At 50.0% G+C, this 15,232-nt stretch overlaps 1 protein-coding gene across 15 annotated transcripts in view; it reads left to right on the forward strand.

The window, feature by feature from the left end:
- The window catches only part of RAD51B (RAD51 paralog B), a 682,004-nt gene that overhangs the window by 551,580 nt on the left and 115,192 nt on the right, over window positions 1-15,232 (forward strand). The gene's annotated exons all lie outside the window — the stretch shown is intronic.

Raw genomic sequence — 15,232 nt, forward strand, 5'->3', positions numbered from 1 at the left:
TCTTTCCAGATTTTGTGGATTCTCAGACGTGACCTCATCACCATTTAGGGGGCCAGTATCCTTTGTGGGGAGCAGTATCCTTTGGAGGTTGTTACCACCCCCTTCTTACACATGGGTACTTTGAGATAAAAGCAAAGACTTACAGAGGCCACCCATGGGAGATTGGCAGAACCCAGACATCCTGCTTTTGTGCCAGAGGCCCCGTCTACTAAGCGTCTCTCCCACTCATAGTTGGGGATGAACAGGAAATTCAGATATTAGAGGTGAAGTATTCATTGACCTGGTTAACCCTTTCAACAGGGCAAATCAAGAATGCTTTCATTGTCTGTTGGCTTAAGTTTCCCCATTGCAATGCTGAATGACCTCTGCAGGGTATAAAGGCATTTACAAGCCCGTGGCTCATTCAGAGGTAGCAACAACATGCCATTCCCACTCCTCTCTGCTGTAGGGCACCTAATGGATGTCTTCACCTCTCGGGGTGCCAGGAAGTACAGCAGATTCTGCAAACTTCCTCACATATTCTGCACATGCTTGGCTTGGTTAGGAATTCTAACAGCAGGAGATGATGGAGAACTTGCTCTCTCAGGTCCTTGTCCTAATTCTGCCTCATACCCTGGTGGCTTTTCCTTTCTCCTCCAGTTCCACTGGGTTGCGTGGGCCTTTTAGCATGGGAGATTCTGGAAGCCCAGCAAGCACTCCTCTTACTGGAATTTGGTATCTCCCTTTTTCCAGTCCCAACAGGTGTAAAGACATCCCAGAAACGGGTTGCAAACGCAATTTAGGTTCCCCAGAGGTTGGCTTGTATGTGCAAGCATTGGAACCATGATGCAACTGGTATCATGTCTCCCATACAGGTCTGGACCTAATAGAGAGGAATGAACAGCAAAACTGAAATGCCAGACTCACTCATGGTACTTAAATCACAAGAATTTGGGGTTTTGGTATCAGTAGTGGCTGCTACTTTTCCCTCAGCAAAGCTGAACCACTGCTGCAGTTCCCCTCCAACTCCAGTTCCACATTTAACCAGAGACACCCAGAAATGAATGTGTGTCAGTAGGCAGACTAGGCCTGAGATGAAGCAGGAGGTGTGTTGGCTGATGGGAAGACTACTATTTTAATTTCTTTTACATTGCAGCAGTCTCAGATGGATAGTATCCAGGTAACTTGTAGCACCTGCACCTTATTAAACTCCTGTTTGATCCAGAATTTACAGCTAAAATGCACCTGGAATACTTCAAGTTGGAACTAGACTTTGGTTCGTTTGTTATCAAAAGGGACATACAAATTGATTATGCAGTCTGCAACAGGTGACATAAACCCTTCAGAATGCAGTGGTGGCACATTTTTTCTTGTTTCATAAATTCAGTAATATCAATTTGGAGATCTCTCATTATATAGGCATTGAGTCTTAACAGCAGGATGCACCCATAGCATGTTTTCTGTATGGCTCGCTCTCTTTATTGCATATGACAGAAACCATCCTCAAAGTAGCCGAGGCACAGAGTGAAATTATCATAAGGCTACTGGCATGTCTGTGGAAACTCAGGACTGGACTACGGCTGGCTTCATGAAGAGATGGAACCGGTGTTAAACACCATCAAGTTAGACAGTCTCTCTCTCTCACACACACACACACACGCACATGCACACACATACCACCACCACCACCACCACCGCCCAGTGGATGTCCCTCTAGATTTGTGCTGCTGATATAATAACCACCAGCAATCAAACTCTTGCAATGCTTTGTAAATCTAAGTGCTAGATTTCAAACACTTAGCATGGGGAAAAATAATGTAAAATATCTTAATTTTCATATTGATTACCCTTTGAAGCAATAATGTTTGGGATATTTTAGGCTAACTAAAATATATTATTGACATTTACTTTGTCTCTCTTTGTATTTTTTTTTCATGTGGATATCAGAAAATTTCAAATTACATATGTGGCTTGTGTCATATTTCTTTTTGGACAGTACTGGTCTTCTAGATGGTTCTACCAAAGATCCACAGTAATACAGATCCCCTCATGCCTTAGCCTGACTTAGCTTAGTTGAGGAACACAAAAGGGACGATCAGTGACACCCCACCAATCAGGTAGAGAAACATGTGGCCACACCCCAACCTTTGCCCTCTCTTCCTCCCTTGTGGTAACTTCTCCTTGAACTGAAACAATGTATTCCTCTTGAAAGGGGACTCACATACTCATGCACTTCAAAATATTTATTGGGGCCCACTTCTCTGCCATTTCTTGCATCAGGCATTGGGGGTATAGGGTCCCTGCTGTCACCGGGCTTCCTTCTAGCAGCTTTTAGCTTGTCTTCATGAATGGAGCTGCGCTGGAGGAAAATGCAGATGGGCAGAGTCACCACTGGCAGTGCGCTGTCAAGGGAGATTGGGGGCGGGGTGCTGACCTTCGTGAGTGAGGCAGGGCCCTTCCTTCCGTGGAATAACTGTGTGTTCATGTTTTCATGGAGCCAGATTCCAGAGCCCCTTTCTCAGATGTAGAGCTGTGGAGACATGGTGTCTCCTTGTCACTGCCTCCACCAATGGAAGACAACTGCAGGACTGACTCAAAGTGCGGCTTGGAGAAACTGCCCCACTCCCAAAGGAGTGCACCCTCAGGCTTCCTGACAGACGGTGTGGAGAAGCCTCTGGATCCAGTTTCCAATTATTTATTTATTTATTTATTTTTATTTGAAAGGTAAAGAGACAGAAACAGATCGAGATCTTCCATCTGCTGGTTTACTCCCCAAATGCCCATAACAACCAGGGCTAGGTCAGGCCAAAGCCAGGAGCCTACAACTCAACCCAGGGCTCCCACGTGGGTAGCAGTGACCCAAGTACTTAAACCATCACCTCCCAGGGTATGCATTGGCGGGAAGCTAGACTAGGAAATGGAGCCAGGACTGGAATCCAGGCACTCCAACATGGGCATCCAAGGCAGTGCCTGAACTGCTGTGCCAAATACCCACCCCATTTTTAAAAAGCAACTCTTCAAATAAAATGAACACAGAATACAAACAAGGGGCTGGCACTGTGGTATAGTAGACAAAGCTGCTGCCTGTGGCGCCAGCATCCCATATGGGATCCGTTTGAGTCCTGCTCCACTTCCAATCCAGTTTCCTGCTATTGCGCCTGGGAAAGCAGTGGAAGATGGCCCAAGTGCTTGGGCCCCTGTACCCATGTGGGAGAACCAGAAGAAGCTCCTGGCTTTGGCCTGGCCCAGCCCTGGCTGTTGCGGCCATCTCCAGAGTGAACCAACAGATGGAAGATCTCTCTCCCTCTCTGTCTCTTCCTCTCTCTATGTTACTCTGCCTTTCAAATAAAGAAATAAATATTTTTTTAAAAAATTGAAAAAAAAGCATATACATATGCATACAGCTCCTTGGCCTTTTTCATTGAACACACATACTCAGCTAGCACCCAAATTAAGAAACACAACATTCATGTTACCCCAGACGCTCCTCTTTCCTGCCTTATCCCATTCCACAGCTCCGCTCACATCCCAAAGATAACTAACCACCATCTGGACTTCTGCAACCCCAGACCAGTGTAGCCAAACTTTATACAAATGAAGCCATGTAGCCGATTCTCTTGGTATTGCTTCCTTTTGCTGTTTGTGTAGTCTTTGTATGTTGTTTTATGTACCAGTAAAAATAGAGGCAGCCAAAAAGCAAAGTAAGGATTATAAAGGTACTATAGAAAGACACTATCAGTGTTTGTGATTTGAGTTACTTTTCTATGTATACAAACATGTCTTTTTTTAATTACACCCTAATGTGCATACTTCCTTGTATTCTGCTTTTGTGTTGAATACATCAGATCTATCAGATATCCTCAACACTGGTGTGTCTGAAGGAGGCTGCATTCTGAATTGACCCGAGAGGTAATACGGAAAAACAGAATTTTTTTACTTTTTTTTTTTTTAGGTCAGTCACACAAATTCGTGTTTTTGTTCATCATTTCTGAGAGATTTAGATTGGTCCCTTCCAGTCAGGCTTCCAGATGTTCAAATAAAGTTGGGAAGTCAACAGCCCACTGAGTTGCTAGAGAATTCTGGGGTTCGGGCCCCACCTGGGCCTCTTGTTGCTCAGTGAATCTTGTGAGTTTCTCTCTACCATTCGAAACGTAGGTGTTCTGCTAATGTGCAGCACATCGGGAACCGGATAATTCTGAGAGTGGCTCGCTGGAGTCCGTGCAAGCCCTAGCTCATTCTATAACCCGAGACAAGTCTGTAAAATGGTCCTTATTCCTCAGATGGGCAGTCCCATCTCCACATCTGTTTGGGATCATAAGAAATAATACTTACATAACGTTTTGGAGGCCTTGAATGAGAAGTTCCTTGGAGTTGCTGACTGCTCTTGAGTTTTTCACAGCTAGCATTGTGGAACCCGCTGTTGTGGACATAGTTGCTGAGCTGGGTCATAACTAGATTGCAAATCTGGGGTAGAGGAAAAAAATATCTATGCCTTGGTATTTTGGTGATTTGTTTAAAAAGCTACCCATGTACTTCCTAGAAGTTTGCACCGTGAGCTTAACCTGTTATAGGTTAAACCTGTTATAGGTTTGCTTGTGAAATCTTGACATTTGGGTTCTTACCCACACGAAACTATTTTTCAGCATATCCCAGTGGGTTTTCCTGAGGGAGGGCACCTGGAACACCGCTATTCTGTTGGTCACTTTGCCCTGCAGGAGTGAGAGAAGTAATATTCCCGTTAGCCAGTAACGCTCGGATTCCTGACCGAGGAGACTCCTCAGACACTGGCCAGTCCTGTCTCTGCCTTGACCGCTGGGCCTGTCTCTCCAGAAACACAGCCGTCACAGGGCGTATCCGAGGGGGAAGGAATCCCAGAGGCCCCCCAGTCCCGCATCCTCGTTTTCCAGACAGGGAAACTGAGACTTAAGGAAGTCACGGAACCAAGCTGGAAGCTCACTGTGGTGTGCCACTGCCTCCCCAGATGTCTGCCCTACTGAGGGGATGGAGGAAAGGTTGGGGCGGCCTCTGACCCCACCCTGGTGTGGCCCTGGTAGGATCCACGGCCTTCCTTTTCTTCAGCCATCTGACAGTAAGTTCAACCTCGTGATTCATTCTTCCCCAACTTGGAGAGAGAGGGATTCGGCATTTTACTAATCAGTGCTGGAACCTTGGCCTCTGCCGGAGCATTCCGACGTCCAGTTTAGGAGATATGTGTAGGATCCCTTCTTCAGAGTTATTGGGTGGCAGAAATCAATTGTCATTCAGTCTGCGAGGCTGGCTGGCTGGCTGGCTGGCTCGCTGGCTTTCTTATTGCAACATTCTTTCCTGAACTTGTTTCTGATGACCTCTTAACCCCTGCTTCTCAGTTTTAATTACATGTCTGTTGTCACACACATATCGGTTGTTGGGTCCTTAGCACACAGAAATGCCGAAGCTCGCCCTTCCAAAATCCTTCCGGGTTCAACTTACATCAGGCGCTAGGTCCAGGAAATGAGAATGTCTCCAGCTCACTGGGGACCCTCTTGGCCCTGAGCAGAAGTGGGGGCTGAATCATTCCCTAAGAGAGCTTTGTAGATTGTCACAGTTGGCAGCCTCGGGACTTGAGCTAATCCTGGAAACTCTTGAACTTCCCAGAAAGAAGGTTCCCCCAGGGCAGGCCGAGGTCCTCCGAGAGAGCAGATGGAATAGAGCTTGCAACCAGTTGCCTTTACAGCTGGACGTGGAGATAAATAAAATTCTGCCTATTGTTATTATTTTACCTTTGACTTGCAGGCGATATTTATCCTCTATTCCCTTTACCCTGCATTGTGGGTGGGGGTTGGGGAAGCGGGGAACATGCAGTATAATCACCGAAAGAAAAGCAAGCAAACTTGTTGATTCAGTTCCCATGGCGAATGCAAACAAGGCCAGGCCAATAGACACAACTCAATTATTACAAAAATGTGTTTCTTTCTGGCGGCTACACAGTCAGTCCTTTATATTCAGTCACTGCGTTCAGCCCATCACCCAAAACCCTTCCCAAGGTCATTATTCTGGTTTCGCAGACTCCTACAAACAAATGCTGGTTTTACTCAGTGTCCTGTCTCTAACTCCCTTTGTGGCAAATGGAGAGTAGCAAAGCATCTTTTAGGCAAATAAAGTCTCGGTCAGAGAGGTGAAATGCTACAGGTTGGTCAGGGAGGTGAAATGCCACAGGCTCAGGCATCACAGTTTGAAAACCATGCAACCACCCCTGTAATCCGGTTTTAATTAACTCGAAGAAGGCGCATCCCTGTTATTTCATTAAAATGAAATTCTGTTTCAATGGAAAACCACCGCTACAGGGGACATGGGGGGCAGTGCATTGTTCCATAGGTTTGGGGGTTGGCAGTGAATCCTGTATTTAGAGAATCCCGAGCAAACACTGCTTCTCTGGGTCCTTCTTATGCTTTGAGAGAGTTGTAGGTTCCATGGAACGTAAGGAGAGCCCTTGCTTAGCACGGGGGGTGCAGCCGAGGCTGTCGGCTGCCTGCTCCGCCTTTGATCACCTCTCTGCCCTCTCTCCCTGACCGTGTCAGTCTCTCTCCTTAGTCCTTTGGTCTTGATGCCCCAGAGTTACTGCTCCACTTTGCCATGACTGATCCTTGCTGAACTCTGGGTCGTTCGTGGGCAACACAAAGAGCTCCACAGAGAGACGGGGCACTATTCCTGGCCAGGAGGGACTTGGCCACAAAGGAGACCCCCTCTTTTTTTTTCTTTTTGACAGGCAGAGTGGACAGTGGGAGAGAGAGAGACAGAGAGAAAGGTCTTCCTTTTGCCGTTGGTTCACCCTCCAATGGCCGCTGCGGCCGGCGCGCTGCAGCCAGCACACCGCGCTGATCCGAAGCCAGGAGCCAGGTGCTTCTCCTGGTCTCCCATGGGATGCATGGCCCAAGCACTTGGGCCATCCTCCACTGCACTCCCTGGCCACAGCAGAGAGCTGGCCTGGAAGAGGAGCAACTGGGACAGAATCCGGTGCCCCAACCGTGACTAGAACCCGGTGTGCCGGCGCCGCACGGCGGAGGATTAGCCTAGTGAGCCATGGCGCCAGCCAGAAGACACCCCCCCCCCCCTTTTGAAACACTCACTGCCTTGGTTCTCTAAAGAGCTGGAGGGAACCTTCGAGATTCTGTCATCTAAACACCTCTCCTTCCCTGGAGGGTGCCCAGGACTCTGAGGCAAGGAAACCTGTCCGATGGACGAGCTAAGACCTTGCTCGAGTGGGGCATCTCCTTCTCTGTGTGCCCTTTGCCCCAGCTCCACAGACCTGTGGATTGCAACACAGCCCAGAGCAGGCGGATCCCGGGCTTTTCCACACTGTCAGCGGAAAGGCCACGTGCACACTCTGCCGTTGGGAGGATGGCTGGGTTTCCCTTCCAGTCTGGCCTCTGCTCTGCTGGCCTCAACAGTCACTTCTTCTTCCTTTGTCTGTTTCCCCTGTTGGTAAGGAAAGATAATGAAGCTTTCCACCTATCAGGCTCACTTGAGTGCTATAAAGAATAATGAGGTGATATTTGTAAAGTGCTTTGAGCCTCTGGGAAAGAGGAGGGCCGAGCTGAGTAGAAACCATTATTAGCTGGAAGCACTTATCAATGGAGCTGTTTCACAATAGTGGAGAGTAAGAATACTCAGAAATGAATTCCAGGGCCTAGCCCTGCTTTGAATTTCGGAGGAGGATTAGTGGGCACCTAATAGGTATCCCACTTCTCCAGTTTCTTTAGTGCACCGTCAACCCAGGAAAGGTAATTACATTCTTTCTATGTGGGACCCAGACTGGAGTTTCAATTGGGATGTCAGAGTGTGCTTGTCTTCTGTTCTCTCCCAAAGCTATGTTACGTCGTGATTGTTAAAGCCTTGGGCATCTTCTGTCCCACAGGGTAATTTCACTTGGGAGCTATACAAAGTAATTCTATGCAGAGCCGGGCCTGCTGTTTATAAGGTTGATTAGTGGAGCTTCTAAATCGAAAGCGCCTGGGGAGCGATTTGGATGAAGCAGGGGAATGAAAGGCAAGGTCTTTATCATGGTTGATCTTTTTTTTTTTTTTTTTTTTTTCTGTGCTGCTCCATGGGAATTTTCTGCCTGACTCAAATGTATGTGCAGTGCAAAGTGAGGGCATCCTCTTTCATCCTGGGGAACGAAGACCTAGTCTCAGGTGAAGGCGGATCTGCCAGGTCACTACTTGTAGTTAGAGCCCCTCGTTTTTCCCCCTCACTCCAACAAAAGGGTCGGGTGAGAGATGTTGAGGGGCCTGACCCGTGTGGGGGTGCTTCCAAGTGACTGTTCTGACCAGGCTTCTGTTTCTCCAAACCTGTGCCCCCCTGTTGCAAGACCCTCTGCCCCAAGTTCAAGTCTCTCTCATCTCTGGTGCCAGGGAAGAAGAGCAAGGAGAAAATCAGAACCAGAGAGATGTTTTGAGTTTGTGCAGCCCTTTGTGGGCCAACTGGTCAACCAGGAAGAAGGAGGCTCCCTCCCCATAGGTAGCAGCAGCACTGAGCTTCCCCATGGTCCTCTCTGAAAGGTGTAAGGCGAGGTCAGGATGCCGTGGGGCACCATCGTGTTCCTTCCATGAAGGCAGTCACCCTGATTGCGTCTTTGGGATCGCTGCTTCTGCGGACTGTACCCGACTGCACCTGCCCTGCAGGCCTCTGTCTCTCCCCGTAGAAGGACAGGCCGACCAGCTGGTCCTAGGTTCACGTGCAAGTGCTGCCAGGCAGTGGCTCGCGTCTCCGGTATCAGCTGTCCAGAGGGGCATAGCTGCAGACAGCGAGTTCCGTCCCCATGGGCACAGACACAACGCCTGACGCCAGGGCCCCCTCTGCTGCTCCTCTGCCCTGTCCTGCCAGGCCAGCCCACCTGGAGATCTGCACGTCCCTGGGGGCGAGACCCACCCCTGAACCCCTTCCCGAGTCTGCCACCAACTCATTTTTGCGTTTTCGCCAGCCAGCCAGCCAGCCACTCCTCTGTCCTGAGACTCCGCGAAACAATAGGGGATTTACTTGGCGGGATTCTCTGACCTTTTCCCGAGCCCCAGGTTTCTTGTTTATTGTAGTTTGAGCCACTCAGTTCTCTGCAAACATTCGGAGTCCTTCATTTCCCTCTCCCAAGGTTTGTATTTTTTCCCAGACGTGCCTCCCCCAAGGGGAGGATGCTGAGACTTCGGGGCCTGGCTCCTGTCCCTTCCTTCACCTCTGCCAGGGCAAAGACCTCCCCGGGCTGGGCCAGAGAGAAGGCTCTGGACCCCGCAGGTCCCTGCTGTCGCCCGCAGTGGGCACAGCTGCCTGCCTCCCCGCCCCGCCGCTCCCCAGTGAGCCGCTGGGAACAGAGTTCTGTCCCCCGCACCAGAACATTCAGGCGGCAGTGGGAAACAGCGAGATCTGTCAGCACGGCCCCTTTCTCAGAGCTCTGAGGGCCACATTCTCCACGGCCATCTGCTCCTTTTCACCTCTCTGGACAATGTTGCTTTTTAAAACCCTCAATTCCTCCTCCTTTATCCCCTCCTCCCCTGCCTCCCCTCCTTGTGTGCGCCCATCCTTTCTCCCTCTCATCTCTCCCCTCTCCACCCCCGACCCAGATCCTATGAAATGAGCCGCTCGGCATAAAACGGGCCCCTCCCGCAGACAAAGCTGTTTTGCAACCACTGGGGGTTTTTGAGGTTTTATTTTTGTAAATTTATTTTTGAAGCAAGGGCCTCCTCCTGTCGGAGTTTGTGATTATCCAGGGGGTATTCTTTTCGTAGGGAAGGGGAGGGAGAGAGCAGAAAGACACTTCCGTGGTGAAAACGCGTAGCAATAACGAGTGTTAGGCTGCTACTGGAAGCCCCCGGCCCCTCTGACGAGGAAGCCCACCTTCTCCCCACCCCCCACTCGGACGTCTTAACATCCTCAAAGTCCTCCACCACTCATCACCATTCTTTTGTTCTTGCTGCTATGATGTCCTTGCTGTGTTGTGTTTTAGGTTTTTACGCCAGAGGTGGAGAGAGACAGAGCTCCTATCTGCTGGTTCCACTCACTCCCCAGTTGCCCACCGTGGCCAGGACTGGGCTGGACTGAAGCTAGGCTGAAGCCAGGCGCAGGGAACTCAGCCCTGGTCTCCCACATGTGTAGCAGGAGCCCAACTACTTGAGCCATCACTGGAGGAACCTAGAGCCAGGAGCCAGAGGCAGCTGTAGAACCCAGGTGCTCCCACGTGAGATGCAGGCCTGGGGCCACGTCTCGACCACTAGGCTAAACGCCCGCCCCCGTTGTGCTGTTTTTAATTTGGGGCCAGGGCTGCTGCAAAGCTATCCATGTTGAACAGAGCCATAGACAGCATCAGAGGTGGCCAGAATCAGGCAGGGGGGTCTCCAGTGCTCCCTGGGTGAAGCCAGGATCCCAGCTCCAGGTGATGGATGTCGGGGGGTGTTTGTCCCAGTGACTGACCAGTGACCAAGTGGCCTTGGACACAGCATTTTCCTTAAGAATCATGAGGACAGAATCTTTTACTTCCACGATTTCTTAGCACACAGCTCTGCTTCTATCAAGATGACTCTGTGGCAGTGTCATGAGCACTTCATAGACGTCCTTGGTTAAGGATGCTTCAGTGTTCCATTGTCAAAGTCAAGCTCAGGGGCCAGCCCTGTGGCATAGCAGTTGAAGCAGCCATCTGCGATGCCAGCATCCCATATGGGCAGCAGTTTGAGTCCTGGATGCCTCACTTCCAATCCAGCTCCCTGCTAATGCACCTGGGAAAGCAGCAGAAGATGGTCCAAGTCGTTGGTCCCCTGCACCCACGTGGGAGACCTAGATAAAGCTCCTGGCTTCAGCCTGGCCCAGGCCTGGTTGTTGTGGCCATTTGGGGAGTGCCAATGGATGGAATCTCTCTCTCTCTCTCTCTCCCCCCCCTTCTACCTTTCAAATAAATAAATAAATCTTAAAAATTAACAAACAAACAAAGGCCGAGCTCAGCTGCTGACCTGAGGACCATCTGGAACCGAGGCTCCCAGCCCTGGCTGCTCCTCACGGTCGTGGTTTGCATCCTGTCCCTACCCCTTACGAGCTCTGCCGGTGTAGCCACAGCCTTGCCATCTGTGAAATGGGCAAGGATCGTATCTACTTCATATCGTTGTTAAGCTGATGAAGAGCTGCTGGTGTCGAGCCCTCAGAACAGTGACGGCACACAGCGCATGCTTGTTAGGGCTCACTGTGCCAGTGGCCACCTTGCATCCCACAGCCGCGTCACGGAGGGCAAGACGGGCCAGCTGGCTTCACGGGGCCCTCCTCACTCTGTCCTGTCTACCTTCTGCTGCCTTCATTTTTCATTGTGGAGTTAACACTGATAAAAGAAATCATGTAATTTTCAATGGGATTATAATGATGATTAACATAGCAATTCTACTTAGAAATGTCATAAAATAAGGAAACGTCCTAAGATATAAAAAGATATATAATCACGGACTGCTGGCAAAGAAAGGAACCAGATGTGGAGATTATAGTCACAGAGGGAAAGGCGGTCGGGATTTTGGCAACTGGGGTGATTTTACATATTTTCAGTTGGAGAAAACCTGGAGATTTATTTTTCTTTGGGATCAGTTTCTAGAAGCCTATCATATGACAAAGAGTTTCCCAACAACTGAGGGAGAGCATTGTTAAAGTGTGCTTTTCTAGAAAGACAGAGATGACATTGACTGTTACGATTTAATTTAATGAGGAGAAGAAAATGAGTGGGTGTCTGCGAAACAGGGTAGGAGTGCGACACCATGAGGTCGCCCTCCCAGACACGGAGACCGACGGTCGGTCTTGCAGTGCTTGCTTTTGTTCAATTTTTATTTATGTATTTGAGAGGCAACGAGACAGAAACAGAGATCTTCCATCTGCTGGTTCACTCCCCAGATGCCCACAGCGCTCCCTGGGAAGGCTAAAGCCAGAGCGGGAAGCCGAGCCCTCACCACTGCCTCCCAGATGTGCACTAGCTGGGAGCTGGAGTGAATGAGTGAACGTTGCAGCGCTCCGACCCGGGATCAGGGTGTCCCAGCAGCTAGGACTCCCAGATGCCTGCAGGGCTATTTTAATGCAGGGGGGAACTGGTTTTGGTGGGCAGCAGGCAGTCAGGACACTTCTGCAAAATATGAATCCTTCAGCCAAGCAATTTTTAAGGTTTATTTTATTTATTTGAAAGGAAGAATGGCACAGAGAGAAAGAGGGAGAGATGGAGAAAGACATCTTCCATCTGCTGGTTCACTCCCCAAATGGCCGCAAGAGCCCAGCCTAAAGCCAGGAGCCAGGAGCTTCATCCGGGTCTCCCACATGGGTAGCAGAGGCCTAAGTGCTTGGGTCATCCCCCGCTGCTTTCCAGGCGCATTCGCAGAAAGCTGGATGGGAAACAGAGCAACAGGAACTTGAACTGGTGTAGCTAAACGGGATGCCCACTTTGCACGCAGCGGCTTAACCTGATGCACCACAATGCCAGCCCCTGCCCTGCTTTTGTAATCCTTTCTAAATGGGCCCAAAAAAAAACAGAGAAAAGAGCATTAATGAATGAGAGTGCAGGGTTCAAATCCTGGCTCGGCCATTCGCCAGGTGGCCTTGGGCAAATCACTTTCTTTGCAGTTCTGCTTCCTCCCCTCACAGAGATAATGTATGTGAGGTGTGTAGCCTGGCTCCTGGAACCTAGTGATTATTCCCAAATGTGACCTTGTAAGTCTTCCCTGCAATGTCCGAGACGTGGGACACACTACACCGAGGTAGACGGCTTGATCACTTGGCCGATGCTAGCCGCTTTCACTAAACCCACAGTTCCCTTCCAATTTCTGGATGAACGCTGGCCTTCAAGGAAGAAGAAAACTGCTTGGCTGAAGGATTCATATTTTGCAGAAGTGTCCTGACTGCCTGCTGCCCACCAAAACCAGTTCCCCCACATTAAAATAGCCCTGCTGGCATCAGCACGTTGTGTTCCTTAGTTCCCTCTCCCACCATGAGGAGGCTGCCTGAAAGTACTTGACTGAACAAGACACCCTTGTGAATGGACACTTGGGGAAGTTCGAGGAAGGTCATCTCCATTGCCTGAGACACCTGCCCATCCCTCCCTCCCCCACCGCTGTGGGCAGTATGCAACCTGATGGAACCAGGCGACTCGCCGTCTGGAAGCCACCATACGTTTCTGTCCCAAGTGGAATTCTCCTCCCTCCTGTGATTGTTGTGAGCAGCCTTATCAGGGCCTGGTACCCATGGGGACATCGCGTGTGCACACACGTGTGTGTGTGTACCCACTCACACCCCAAAAAGCAGAAGTCTAGCAGCTTCTAGTCTTGGCTCAGGAAGCCCAGTTCCAGATGTCATGGAAATCCAAGCCATGCAGAAGGAACTCAGCAGCCACGATGAATTCGTCAGCATGGGAAAATGAAGACCTTTGGGGGTTCTTGTCCACAGCTCAGGGAGCCCAAGTCACCAGGGGCACCTCCACCAAACGATTTCAGCATCCTACTTCTTCCCTCTCCCCTGTGTGGAGCCTGCAGGGCCCCGAGCTGTGTGCCTTCCATTCCCTCCCAGGCATGCCCGAATATATCCTGATTGCTATCATGATCCTTGACCTACCCAAGGGGGCCGTTGAGCTGGGGTGGGAGGAAGGCAAAGCAATAGTCTTGACACTCTGGGCAAGGTGGGAGTTAAAAGCATTCTGTACCACAATGTGCTCTCTGATGCCAAGAGACCGGAAAGTCCTAGAAGGCCTGGGCTCAGGCCCCAGCTCTGCTGCCTGCAACGAGGTGGGTTTGGGTGGTCAAGTCTCTGCTGTGTCCCCGACACAGGAATCGTGGCTGCGCAGTGCGGTCAAAGGCAGCCCTCCGAGCTGGATTCCTTAGGTGCAGGCACGTACTTTGGAAGGTTCAAGGTGGCGCAAGACTTCTCTCCCCTTCCCCTTTATCCTCTTTCCCGCCTGACTCAGCTCTGCGCTCAATGAGGAAACAAAGGGGAGCTTGAACGCCGAGGGCCAAGCCTTGTTTGGTGTCTTGAAGACGTGCAGGTCAAAGAGCATGAGCGAGGAGGGACTTAATGAGGGTCGTGGAATGAGGCCCTGCCCTGTCACCGGCCCTGGCCTGTTTCATGCCTGGGGCTGTCAGCCGCCCCTCCTCCACCAAGCTTTTTGGAATCAGTGTTTGGGTGGCTCCTGACAGCAACTACAACCAGATGAATTATGGCAGCTCTAAGAGCATTTAAGTCTCCCCTCTCTGTTCCCCTGAGGAGGAGGGTGGGTGATAAAGTCAGCAGATAGGAGTCTTAAGAACTGGGCAAAGGGCATTCTCCAGAGTGACACCTTCCGAGATGAGAGGATGTGGAGTCGCACAGCTAGACGCTTCCTGGAGGTGTTCCAATGCAGGAGCGTCGTGACTGTTCTCAGGTCTGCGGAGTCCACACGTGCAAGCAAAACAGCAAGTGCCTAACACGTGGCTATTTTCCCCAAAACGTTAGTGTAGTAGTTAAGCATCATCAGAGTGAGCTTTTAAAAAATGCATATTCCCAGGCATTGCCTCCAGAGACTATGATTCACTGGGTTTGGGAAGGGACCCCGGATTCTGCATTGTAAAAAGTTAACCAGGATCCAGCACTGGTAAAGCTGTGGCCTGAAATGCAGGCCTCCCATGCGGGCGCTGATCCAAGTCCCAGCTGCTCCACTTCCCATCCAGCTCCCTGCTAATGCACCTGGGAGAACAGTGAAAGATGGCTCAAGTCTTTGGGCCCCTGCCACTCATGTGGGAGGCAGGATAGAATTCCAGGCTCCTGGCTTTTGCCTGGCCCAGCCCTGGTTGTTGTGGCTATTTGAGGAGTGAACCAGAATGGAAGATATCTGTGTGTGTGTGTGTGTATCTGTCTGTCCCCCTCCCCGGTGTACTCTGTAACTCTGCCTTTCAAATAAATACATAAATCTAAAAAAAAAAAAAAAAAAAAAAAGACACAGGGCCAGGATTTGAACCCAACCACTCCCAAGTGCTGTCTTAACCACTGCACTAAACCACCCACCCCTACAAATTTATTTTTAGCACGTTAATATATTTTTATCTTAGTTCTACCATTTGAGAGTAGGTTGAACATGAGCTTGTCTTACATAACCGTAATACAGTTATCTCACTCAGGAAATTAGCATTGAAACAATACACTTACTTCATACACTGGCAACATTCACTCTTTCCCAGGTGTCAAGACAATGTCCTTATGGCAGTGTCTTCCAGGATTCGGTCCAGAATTAGACGTTGTATTTAGTTGA

The sequence above is a fragment of the Oryctolagus cuniculus genome, chromosome 20, assembly GCF_964237555.1.
Source record: "Oryctolagus cuniculus chromosome 20, mOryCun1.1, whole genome shotgun sequence".
NCBI lineage: Eukaryota > Metazoa > Chordata > Mammalia > Lagomorpha > Leporidae > Oryctolagus > Oryctolagus cuniculus.